The 12,794-nt window shown below is 41.6% G+C and overlaps 2 long non-coding RNA genes across 2 annotated transcripts in view; one reads left to right on the top strand and one right to left on the bottom strand.

Moving 5' to 3' along the window:
• Positions 1–12,794, top strand: part of LOC141279456 (uncharacterized) — a 31,741-nt gene that overhangs the window by 18,653 nt on the left and 294 nt on the right. Inside the window, exon 4 of the long non-coding RNA XR_012333710.1 lies at positions 5,105–5,282. This is a non-coding gene — a long non-coding RNA (uncharacterized lncRNA). The remainder of the gene's footprint in view (positions 1–5,104; positions 5,283–12,794) is intronic.
• Positions 5,437–12,794, bottom strand: part of LOC141279455 (uncharacterized) — a 71,997-nt gene continuing 64,639 nt past the window's right edge. Inside the window, exon 5 of the long non-coding RNA XR_012333709.1 lies at positions 5,437–5,529. This is a non-coding gene — a long non-coding RNA (uncharacterized lncRNA). The remainder of the gene's footprint in view (positions 5,530–12,794) is intronic.

The following is a 12,794-nucleotide window of genomic DNA, read 5'->3' as shown; positions in this document are numbered from 1 at the left end:
TCCAAAGATGAATAGACGGATACGTTGATATGATGAACCAGATTCTGTACACCTAGCAGAAACTGCATGATATATCAAATTTGCTCTGATAATTAATAAAAATTAAATTTCAAAAACAAACACGAAGTAGGAGATATAATCTCTTGGGGGTCTGCCCTGGCACATTCCACTCTAATTTGCAGCCTACTAACAGGATTTCCAGGAAGGCTCTGCTGCCCAAAAACCCCCGAGTCGGAAATGGAGAAACGCTTCCGCCTTGTGGCCGTTTCCCGCAAGAGCGGCTTTAAGCCCACAGCTAACGGTCCCTTAACATTCACAAGGACTCAGGGCTGTAAAGGACACCTGCCCTCAAAAAATGTCCTGAGGTAGGGAATGGCCAGAAAATTCAAAACAGGCAAAATGTTCAAGAAGATAACATGAAGAGGTAAGTTTTACTCACTCTCTTTAAAAGGAAAATGGATAAAAGCTCAACATCAGGATATATTAGACTCATGCAAATCTAATCTACAAAAAGGTTTCAACTCACACCAGTCGACTGACCATCATCAAAAAGTCTTCAAACAGTAAGTGCTGAAGGGGTTTTTTAGAGAACTGTGTACCCTCTGGCTGCTGGTGAGATGTAAAGTGGTAACAGCCAATAAGGAGAACAGAAAGGAGCTGCGTTTAAAAGTAAAAACGGAGCTCCCATTCGATGCAGCAGGCCCACCGCTGGGCCTCTCACCTGACAAGACCAGAATCCAGAGGACACAGGCTGCAAAAGCTGCACTGCGGCCTTATTCACAATAGCCAAGACATGGAAGCAACCTAGATGTCCATCAACAGATGAATGGATCAGGAAGAAGTGGTCCATGTACACAATGGAATACCAGCCATGTAAAACAATGAAACACTGCACTTTGAGGCACCATAGATGAGCCTAGGGAGAATCACAGAACATGAGGTAAACTGGAAAGCAAAAGACAGATATCCTATCACATCACTTATAGGTGTTACCTAACTACTGACAAAAATGGACATATTTCCACCGACAAAGACACACAGAGACTTTAAAAAACAAACTATGTGTATCTAAGAGGAAAGGTGGTAGCAATGGATGAATTAAGATTAGATTTACCATACCGATAGAAATACAGATTAAGTACATATATCAAAAAGACGGAGCGCATAGCAAGGCAGGTCTTCGGAACACTCTGTAATCTTTTACATGGGAAAAGGATCTGTACATGAATAGATATGTATGATGCACAAATGAACCAGACTGTGTACACCTAGGACAAACTGTATTCTAATCATTACCCCGATTAAAACAACGAACAGGAAGTAATGAGACATAAACTTCAGGGGTTTTTCCTGGCACATTCCATTCTAATTTACAACCTGGGAACACGACTTCCAGAAAGGCTGTGCTGCCCTAGTAACCAGATTTGGGAATGGAGAAATGCTGCCGCCTTGTGGCCGTTTCCCACAACAGCCGCTTTAAACCCAGTGCTAATGGTCACTAAATATTCACCAAACTTGCAGGTCTGTAAATTACACCTGGCCTCCAAACAAATCCTGGGGTCAAAAATCGACCAAAAATTCAAAAGAGGGCAACCTCCCAAGAAGACAATTTCAAGAGGTATATTGTTCTCACACTTTTTTTCTTTGTTTTTCCTAAAGAAAAGAGAAAGGTGTGGAAAGATGCTGAACATTAGGGATTATTAAAGACATACAAATCCAAATTACAGAAACCTATCAGCTCACGCCAGTCAGAAAGGCCACAAGCAAACATTCTGCAGACAATAAATGCTGAAGGGGTTGTGGAGAAATGCATACCCTTGGTGCTAATTGGGATGTGGTAAGAGCCACTAATGAAAAAACACAATGGAGGTGCTTTGAAAAGGGAAACATTGAGCTAGCAGTCAATCAATCACACCCACTGCTGGGCCTATCACCTGAGAAAATGAGAATCAAAAGTCACAGGCTGGCAATACTCCACTCCAGCAATATTTACCATAGCCAACACTTGGAAGCAACGAAAATGTCCATCAACAGAGGAATGCACACAGAAGTGGTCCATGAATACAATGGAATATTACTCCACTAAAAAATATAAATTAAATTAAAAAAACCAAACATAAGTAAGGAGACACCAGCTTTTGGGGGTTTATCAGGGCACATGGCACTCTAATTTATAACTGAGGAACACCACTGGCAGGAAGGTCTGTTTCCCTAGGTACCAGAGTGGGGAACGTAGAAAGGCTGCCGACCTCTGGCCAATACCTGCAACAGCAGATTTGAAATCTGTGCTAATGGTCACTTAATATTCAAAATAATTGCAGACTTGTAAATGACACCTGCCATCAAAAAAAAATCTTGGGGTTGTAAAGCGACTACAAAATTCAATAGACGTCAACATTTCAAGAAGACAATTTCAAGAGGCATATTTTACGCACCTTTTGTCTTTTCTTGCGTTTTTATCTTTAAAAAGGAAAAGGGAATGGGAAAATGCTCAACATCAGCAATTAATAAAGCCTTGCAAATCCAATTACAGAAATGTTTACCTCACAGCCGTCAGAATGTTCTTCACCGAAAAGTCTACAAAGAATAAATGCTGAAGGGGTTTCAGAGAACTGTGTACCCTCTAGCTGCTGGGGGGATGTCAACTGCTCACAGCCAGTACTGAGAACATAATGGAGGTGGCTTTAGGGGTAAAAATTGAGCTACCATGTGATCTGGTAGGTCGTTTGATGCGCCTATCACCTGAGCAGACCAGAATGGAAAAGACACAGGCTGGCAATCCTGCACTGCAGGAACATTTAACATAGCCAAGACTTGGAAGAAACCAAAATGTCCATCAACAGAAAAATGCACAAAGAGGAAGTGGTCCATGTAAACAATGGAATATTAGCCATGGAAAACAATGAAACAGTGCCGTTTGCACCACCATATAAGGACCTAGAGATAATCACCCACCTTGAAGTAAGAAAGAAGGTGAAAGACAGATATCCTATGACATCACTTATAGGTGTTACCTAAAAACTGATACTCATGAACTTATTGCCAAGAGAAGGAAAAGCATGGATTAAGAAGAAACAATTATGTTTCACCAAATGGAAAAGTGCAAGGAATGTGTGAATTAGGATATGGGGGTTAACAGACATGTACTAACACATATGAAATATATAATCACAAAATACCTATGGAATACCAAGAGAGCTCTACTCAACACTCTGTAATAACCTACACAGTAAAGAATCCAAAGATAAAAAGACAGATACATTGATATCATGAACCAGATTCTGTACACCTAGGAGAAACAAAATATTTTTATCAAATTTGCTCTGATAACTAATAAAAATTAAATTTAAAAAACAAGCAAAAAGTGAGGAGATGTAAGCTCTTGGGGATGTGCCCTGGCACATTCCACTCTAATTTGCAGCCTACTAACACGATTTCCGGGAAGGCTCTGCTGCCCAAAAACCCCCGAGTTGGAAATGTAGAAATTCTGCCTCCTTGTGGCCGTTTTCCGCAAGAGCGGCTTTAAGCCCACAGCTAATGGTCTCTTAACATTCACAAGGACTCAGGGCTGTCAAGGACACCTGCCCTAAACAATTGTGCTGAGGTAGGGAATGGACAATAAAATTCAAAACTGGCAAATTTTTCAAGACGACAGTATGAAGAGGTAAGTTTGACTCACTCTCTTTTATAAAAAAAAAGGAAAATGGATAAAAGCTCAACCTCAGGAATTATTAGACTCATGCAAATCTAACCTTCAAAAAGGTTTCAACTCACACCAGTCGACTGACCATCAGCAGAAGGTCTACAAACAATAAATTCTGAAGGGGTTTTAGAGAACTGTGTACCCTCTGGCTGCTGGTGAGATGTAAAGTGGTAACAGCCAATAATGAGAACAGAAAGGAGCTGCGATTAAAAGTAAAAAGTGAGGTACCATTCAATCCAGCAGTCACACCACTGGGCCTCTCACCTGAGAAGACCAGATTTGAGAAGACCTGGGCTGCAAAAGCCAAGACAGTGAAGCAACCAAAATGTCCATCAACAGATGTATGCATAAAGAAGAAGTGGTCCATGTACACAATAGAATATTAGCGATGGAAAAGAATGAAACCCTGCTATTTGAGGCACCATAGATGAGCTTGGAGATAATCACAGAACATGGGGTTAGTCGGAAAGCAAAAGACCTATATCCTATGATATCACTTACAGGCGTTATCTAATAACTGACACAAATGAACATATTTACACAGAGAAAGGTACTCACAGACTTAGGGAAAAAAAACTATGCTTATCTAAAATGAAAGGTGGACGGAATGGATAAATTAAGATTAGCGTTACAGGGCTTCCCTGGTGGGGCAGTGGTTGAGAGTTCGTCTGCCGATGCAGGGTACACGGGTTCGTGCCCTGGTCTGGGAGGATGCCAAATGCCGCGGAGCGGCTGGGCCTGTGAGCCGTGGCCGCTGAGCCTGCGCGTCCGGAGCCTGCGCTCCACAACGGGAAAGGCCACAACAGTGAGAGGCACGCGTACAGCAAAAAAAAAAAAAAAAAAAACGATTAGCGTTACGATACGTATACAAACACGTATTATATACGTATATCAAGAAGACTGACCATATAGCAAGGGAGGTGTACGGAACACTCTAATGTTTTACATGGGAAGAGGATCTGTACATGAATAGACATATATAATATACAAATGAACCAGACTGTGTACACCTAGGACAAAGAATATTCTAATCATTACCCCGATTACAAAAGTTTTAAAAACCAAGAAGTAATGAGACATAAACACATGGGAGTTTCTCCTGGCACATTCCACTCTAATTCCACGATTTCCAGGAAGGCTCTGCTGCCCAAAAACCCAGAGTTGGAAAATGGAGAAAATGCTGCCGCCTTGTGGCCGTTTCACACAACAGCAGCTTTAAACCCAGGGCTAAAGGTCACTAAATATTCACCAAACTCGCAGTTCTGTAATGACACCTGCCTACCAAAAACATCCTGGGGTCCAAAAATCGACCACAAAATTCAAAACACGGCAAGCTTCCAAGAGGACAATTTCAAGAGGTATATTGTACTCACACTTTTCTCTCTCTCTTTTTTTTAACAGGAAAGAAAAAGGCGTGGAAAAACGATGAATTTTAGGAATTTCTAAAGACACGCAAACCCAAATTACAAAAACCTATCGGCTCACAGCAGTCAGAAAAGCCATTAGCAAAAATGCTGCAAGCAATAAATGCTGAAGGGATTGTGGAGCAATGCGTACCCTCCGTTCTAAGGGGGACGTGGTAAGAGCCACTAATGAAAACACAATGGAGGTGCTTTGAAAAGGGAAACATTGAGCTAGCAGTCAATCAGTCACACCCACTGCCGGGCCTATCCCCTGAGAAAATGAGAATCAAAAAGTCACAGGCTGGCAATCCTGCACTCCAGCAATACTTACCGTAGCCAACACTTGGAAGCAATGAAAATGGCCATCAACAGAGGAATGCACCAAGAAGAAGCCGTCCATGTACGCAACGGAATGTTACTCCACTGAAAAATATAAATTAAATTAAAACGTCAAACGTCAGTAAGGACACAAGGTTTTGGGCGTTTATCAGGGCACACTGCACTCTAATTTGTATCTGAGGAACACCACTGGCAGGAAGGTCTGCTTCCCTAGGTACCAGGGTGGGGAACGTAGAAATACTGCGGCCCTCTAGCTGATACCTGCAACAGCAGCTTCGAAATCTCTGCTAATGGTCACTTCATATGCACAAGTACTGCAGGGCTGCAAAGGAAACCTGCCCTCAAAATGTCCTGACGCAGGTGAAGGCCAAAACATTTCAAAATGTGGCACGTATTTCAAGAAAACAATTTGAAGAAGTAAGCTGTAATAACAGTTTGAAAAATAAAAGGACATGCCCGAAAGCTCAATTTCAAGGGATTATGAGACACATGCGGATCCAACCACAAAGAGGTATCAGCTCACCCCGCTAAGAATAACCATCAGCAAAGAAACTACAAACGCTCAATGCTGAAGAGGTTGTGGAGAAATGCATACCCTCAATTTGAAGTGGGACGTAACCTGGTAAGAGCCACTAATGGGAAGAGAATGGATGTGTCTTTAAAAGGTAAACACTGAGCTACTATATGATCCATCAGGCCCGCTCCTCGGCCTGTAACCTAAGAAGACAGAATTGGAGAGACACAGGCAGGAAATATGCACGGCAGCAGGATAACAATAGCCAAGACACGGAATCAACCAAAAAGTCCATCAAGAGATGAGTGGACAGAGAAGAAGTGGTACGTGTCCACATGGAATATTGGCCGAGGAAAAAAATGAGACAATGACATTTGCAGCACGGTAGATGAGTCTAGAGGTAACCATGCAACTGGTAGTAAGTGAGAAAGCGAAAGACACATATCCTATCGGATCACTTACAGGCGTTCCCTAAAAATTGATACCAGTGAAGATATTTCCACAGAGAAATGTAATCACAGATTCATTAAGCAAACTTATGGTTCACCAAACGGAAAGGTGTGAGGATTGGATACATTAGGATGTTGGGGTTAACAGAGATATGCAAACACACGTGAAATGTGTCATCACCAAAGACCTACGGCATACCAAGAGAAGACTACTCAACATTGTGTCATAACCTACATGGGAAAAGGATCCGAAGAAGACTAGATCTATGTATGTGTGTAAAAGAATCACATCTTGCACACGCCTAGAACAAACAAAACATTGTAATCAAATTTTCTCGGATACAAAATAAAAATTAAATTAAAACAAAACGAACAGCAAGTAATGAGACATAAACGTAAGGGGCTTTTTCCTGGCACATTCCGTTCTAATTTACAAGCTACAACACAACTTCCATTATGGCTCTGCTGCCCTAGTAACCAGATTTGGTAAGGAGAAGTGCTGCCGCCTTCTGGCCGTTTCACACAACAGCGCTAATGGTCACTTAATATTCAAAATAATTGCAGGCCCGTAAATGACACCCTGCCATCAAAAAACATCCTGGGGGCGTAAATCGACCAGAAAATTCAAACGACGTCAACATTTCAAGAAGACATCTCAAGAGGCATATTTTATGCACATTGTGTCTTTTCTTTCTTTCTTTCTTTAAAATAAAAGGGAATTGAACAATGCTCAACATCAGCAATTAATAAAGCCATGCAAATCCAACCTACATAAATGTTCACCTCACAGCCGTCAGAATGACCTTCAGCAAAAAGTCTACAAAGAATAAATGCTGAAGGGGTTTCAGAGAACTGTGTACCCTCTAGCTGCTGGGGGGATGTAAACTTGTAACAGCCAGTAGTGAGAACATAACGGAAGTGCGTTTAAGGGTAAAAATGGAGCTACCGTGTGATCTGGTAGGTCCTTTGATGCGCCGCCTATCACCTGAGCAGAGCAGAATGGAAAAGACACAGGCTGGCAATCCTGCCCTGCAGGAACCTTTAACACAGCCAACACTTGGAAGAACCCGATAAAGGTCCATCAGCAGAAAAATGCACAAAGAGGAAGTGGTCCACGTAAACAATGGAATATTAGCTATAGAAAACGATGAAACAGTGCCCTTTGCACCACGATATAAGGACGTAGAGAGAACCACCCAACTTGAAGAAAGAAACTGAAAGACGGATATACTATGACGTCACTCATAGGTGTTATCTAAAAAGTGATACTCATGAACTTATTTCCAAGAGAAGGAAAAGCACGGATTAAGAAAACAAAATGATCTTTAACGAAATGGAAAGGTGTAAGGAATGGGTGAATTAGGATACGGGGGTTAACAGACACGTACTAATACATATGACATATATAATCACAAAATCCTACGGGATACCAACAGAGGTCTACTCAACACGGTATAATAACCTTTCCTTTGGAAAGGATCCAAAGATGAATAGACGGATACGTTGATATGATGAACCAGATTCTGTACACCTAGCAGAAACTGCATGATATATCAAATTTGCTCTGATAATTAATAAAAATTAAATTTCAAAAAACAAACACGAAGTAGGAGATATAATCTCTTGGGGGTCTGCCCTGGCACATTCCACTCTAATTTGCAGCCTACTAACAGGATTTCCAGGAAGGCTCTGCTGCCCAAAAACCCCCGAGTCGGAAATGGAGAAACGCTTCCGCCTTGTGGCCGTTTCCCGCAAGAGCGGCTTTAAGCCCACAGCTAACGGTCCCTTAACATTCACAAGGACTCAGGGCTGTAAAGGACACCTGCCCTCAAAAAATGTCCTGAGGTAGGGAATGGCCAGAAAATTCAAAACAGGCAAAATGTTCAAGAAGATAACATGAAGAGGTAAGTTTTACTCACTCTCTTTAAAAGGAAAATGGATAAAAGCTCAACATCAGGATATATTAGACTCATGCAAATCTAATCTACAAAAAGGTTTCAACTCACACCAGTCGACTGACCATCATCAAAAAGTCTTCAAACAGTAAGTGCTGAAGGGGTTTTTTAGAGAACTGTGTACCCTCTGGCTGCTGGTGAGATGTAAAGTGGTAACAGCCAATAAGGAGAACAGAAAGGAGCTGCGTTTAAAAGTAAAAACGGAGCTCCCATTCGATGCAGCAGGCCCACCGCTGGGCCTCTCACCTGACAAGACCAGAATCCAGAGGACACAGGCTGCAAAAGCTGCACTGCGGCCTTATTCACAATAGCCAAGACATGGAAGCAACCTAGATGTCCATCAACAGATGAATGGATCAGGAAGAAGTGGTCCATGTACACAATGGAATACCAGCCATGTAAAACAATGAAACACTGCACTTTGAGGCACCATAGATGAGCCTAGGGAGAATCACAGAACATGAGGTAAACTGGAAAGCAAAAGACAGATATCCTATCACATCACTTATAGGTGTTACCTAACTACTGACAAAAATGGACATATTTCCACCGACAAAGACACACAGAGACTTTAAAAAACAAACTATGTGTATCTAAGAGGAAAGGTGGTAGCAATGGATGAATTAAGATTAGATTTACCATACCGATAGAAATACAGATTAAGTACATATATCAAAAAGACGGAGCGCATAGCAAGGCAGGTCTTCGGAACACTCTGTAATCTTTTACATGGGAAAAGGATCTGTACATGAATAGATATGTATGATGCACAAATGAACCAGACTGTGTACACCTAGGACAAACTGTATTCTAATCATTACCCCGATTAAAACAACGAACAGGAAGTAATGAGACATAAACTTCAGGGGTTTTTCCTGGCACATTCCATTCTAATTTACAACCTGGGAACACGACTTCCAGAAAGGCTGTGCTGCCCTAGTAACCAGATTTGGGAATGGAGAAATGCTGCCGCCTTGTGGCCGTTTCCCACAACAGCCGCTTTAAACCCAGTGCTAATGGTCACTAAATATTCACCAAACTTGCAGGTCTGTAAATTACACCTGGCCTCCAAACAAATCCTGGGGTCAAAAATCGACCAAAAATTCAAAAGAGGGCAACCTCCCAAGAAGACAATTTCAAGAGGTATATTGTTCTCACACTTTTTTTCTTTGTTTTTCCTAAAGAAAAGAGAAAGGTGTGGAAAGATGCTGAACATTAGGGATTATTAAAGACATACAAATCCAAATTACAGAAACCTATCAGCTCACGCCAGTCAGAAAGGCCACAAGCAAACATTCTGCAGACAATAAATGCTGAAGGGGTTGTGGAGAAATGCATACCCTTGGTGCTAATTGGGATGTGGTAAGAGCCACTAATGAAAAAACACAATGGAGGTGCTTTGAAAAGGGAAACATTGAGCTAGCAGTCAATCAATCACACCCACTGCTGGGCCTATCACCTGAGAAAATGAGAATCAAAAGTCACAGGCTGGCAATACTCCACTCCAGCAATATTTACCATAGCCAACACTTGGAAGCAACGAAAATGTCCATCAACAGAGGAATGCACACAGAAGTGGTCCATGAATACAATGGAATATTACTCCACTAAAAAATATAAATTAAATTAAAAAAACCAAACATAAGTAAGGAGACACCAGCTTTTGGGGGTTTATCAGGGCACATGGCACTCTAATTTATAACTGAGGAACACCACTGGCAGGAAGGTCTGTTTCCCTAGGTACCAGAGTGGGGAACGTAGAAAGGCTGCCGACCTCTGGCCAATACCTGCAACAGCAGATTTGAAATCTGTGCTAATGGTCACTTAATATTCAAAATAATTGCAGACTTGTAAATGACACCTGCCATCAAAAAAAATCTTGGGGTTGTAAAGCGACTACAAAATTCAATAGACGTCAACATTTCAAGAAGACAATTTCAAGAGGCATATTTTACGCACCTTTTGTCTTTTCTTGCGTTTTTATCTTTAAAAAGGAAAAGGGAATGGGAAAATGCTCAACATCAGCAATTAATAAAGCCTTGCAAATCCAATTACAGAAATGTTTACCTCACAGCCGTCAGAATGTTCTTCACCGAAAAGTCTACAAAGAATAAATGCTGAAGGGGTTTCAGAGAACTGTGTACCCTCTAGCTGCTGGGGGGATGTCAACTGCTCACAGCCAGTACTGAGAACATAATGGAGGTGGCTTTAGGGGTAAAAATTGAGCTACCATGTGATCTGGTAGGTCGTTTGATGCGCCTATCACCTGAGCAGACCAGAATGGAAAAGACACAGGCTGGCAATCCTGCACTGCAGGAACATTTAACATAGCCAAGACTTGGAAGAAACCAAAATGTCCATCAACAGAAAAATGCACAAAGAGGAAGTGGTCCATGTAAACAATGGAATATTAGCCATGGAAAACAATGAAACAGTGCCGTTTGCACCACCATATAAGGACCTAGAGATAATCACCCACCTTGAAGTAAGAAAGAAGGTGAAAGACAGATATCCTATGACATCACTTATAGGTGTTACCTAAAAACTGATACTCATGAACTTATTGCCAAGAGAAGGAAAAGCATGGATTAAGAAGCAACAATTATGTTTCACCAAATGGAAAAGTGCAAGGAATGTGTGAATTAGGATATGGGGGTTAACAGACATGTACTAATACATATGAAATATATAATCACAAAATACCTATGGAATACCAAGAGAGCTCTACTCAACACTCTGTAATAACCTACACAGTAAAGAATCCAAAGATAAAAAGACAGATACATTGATATCATGAACCAGATTCTGTACACCTAGGAGAAACAAAATATTTTTATCAAATTTGCTCTGATAACTAATCAAAATTAAATTTAAAAAACAAGCAAAAAGTGAGGAGATGTAAGCTCTTGGGGATGTGCCCTGGCACATTCCACTCTAATTTGCAGCCTACTAACACGATTTCCAGGAAGGCTCTGCTGCCCAAAAACCCCCGAGTTGGAAATGTAGAAATTCTGCCTCCTTGTGGCCGTTTTCCGCAAGAGCGGCTTTAAGCCCACAGCTAATGGTCTCTTAACATTCACAAGGACTCAGGGCTGTCAAGGACACCTGCCCTAAACAATTGTGCTGAGGTAGGGAATGGACAATAAAATTCAAAACTGGCAAATTTTTCAAGACGACAGTATGAAGAGGTAAGTTTGACTCACTCTCTTTTATAAAAAAAAAGGAAAATGGATAAAAGCTCAACCTCAGGAATTATTAGACTCATGCAAATCTAACCTTCAAAAAGGTTTCAACTCACACCAGTCGACTGACCATCAGCAGAAGGTCTACAAACAATAAATTCTGAAGGGGTTTTAGAGAACTGTGTACCCTCTGGCTGCTGGTGAGATGTAAAGTGGTAACAGCCAATAATGAGAACAGAAAGGAGCTGCGATTAAAAGTAAAAAGTGAGGTACCATTCAATCCAGCAGTCACACCACTGGGCCTCTCACCTGAGAAGACCAGATTTGAGAAGACCTGGGCTGCAAAAGCCAAGACAGTGAAGCAACCAAAATGTCCATCAACAGATGTATGCATAAAGAAGAAGTGGTCCATGTACACAATAGAATATTAGCGATGGAAAAGAATGAAACCCTGCTATTTGAGGCACCATAGATGAGCTTGGAGATAATCACAGAACATGGGGTTAGTCGGAAAGCAAAAGACCTATATCCTATGATATCACTTACAGGCGTTATCTAATAACTGACACAAATGAACATATTTACACAGAGAAAGGTACTCACAGACTTAGGGAAAAAAAACTATGCTTATCTAAAATGAAAGGTGGACGGAATGGATAAATTAAGATTAGCGTTACAGGGCTTCCCTGGTGGGGCAGTGGTTGAGAGTTCGTCTGCCGATGCAGGGTACACGGGTTCGTGCCCTGGTCTGGGAGGATGCCAAATGCCGCGGAGCGGCTGGGCCTGTGAGCCGTGGCCGCTGAGCCTGCGCGTCCGGAGCCTGCGCTCCACAACGGGAAAGGCCACAACAGTGAGAGGCACGCGTACAGCAAAAAAAAAAAAAAAAAAAACGATTAGCGTTACGATACGTATACAAACACGTATTATATACGTATATCAAGAAGACTGACCATATAGCAAGGGAGGTGTACGGAACACTCTAATATTTTACATGGGAAGAGGATCTGTACATGAATAGACATATATAATATACAAATGAACCAGACTGTGTACACCTAGGACAAAGAATATTCTAATCATTACCCCGATTACAAAAGTTTTAAAAACCAAGAAGTAATGAGACATAAACACATGGGAGTTTCTCCTGGCACATTCCACTCTAATTCCACGATTTCCAGGAAGGCTCTGCTGCCCAAAAACCCAGAGTTGGAAAATGGAGAAATGCTGCCGCCTTGTGGCCGTTTCACAC

Source organism: Tursiops truncatus, chromosome 9, assembly GCF_011762595.2.
Source record: "Tursiops truncatus isolate mTurTru1 chromosome 9, mTurTru1.mat.Y, whole genome shotgun sequence".
NCBI lineage: Eukaryota > Metazoa > Chordata > Mammalia > Artiodactyla > Delphinidae > Tursiops > Tursiops truncatus.
Note: the sequence above shows the minus strand (reverse complement) of the source record. Positions and strands in the feature narration are given on the sequence as shown.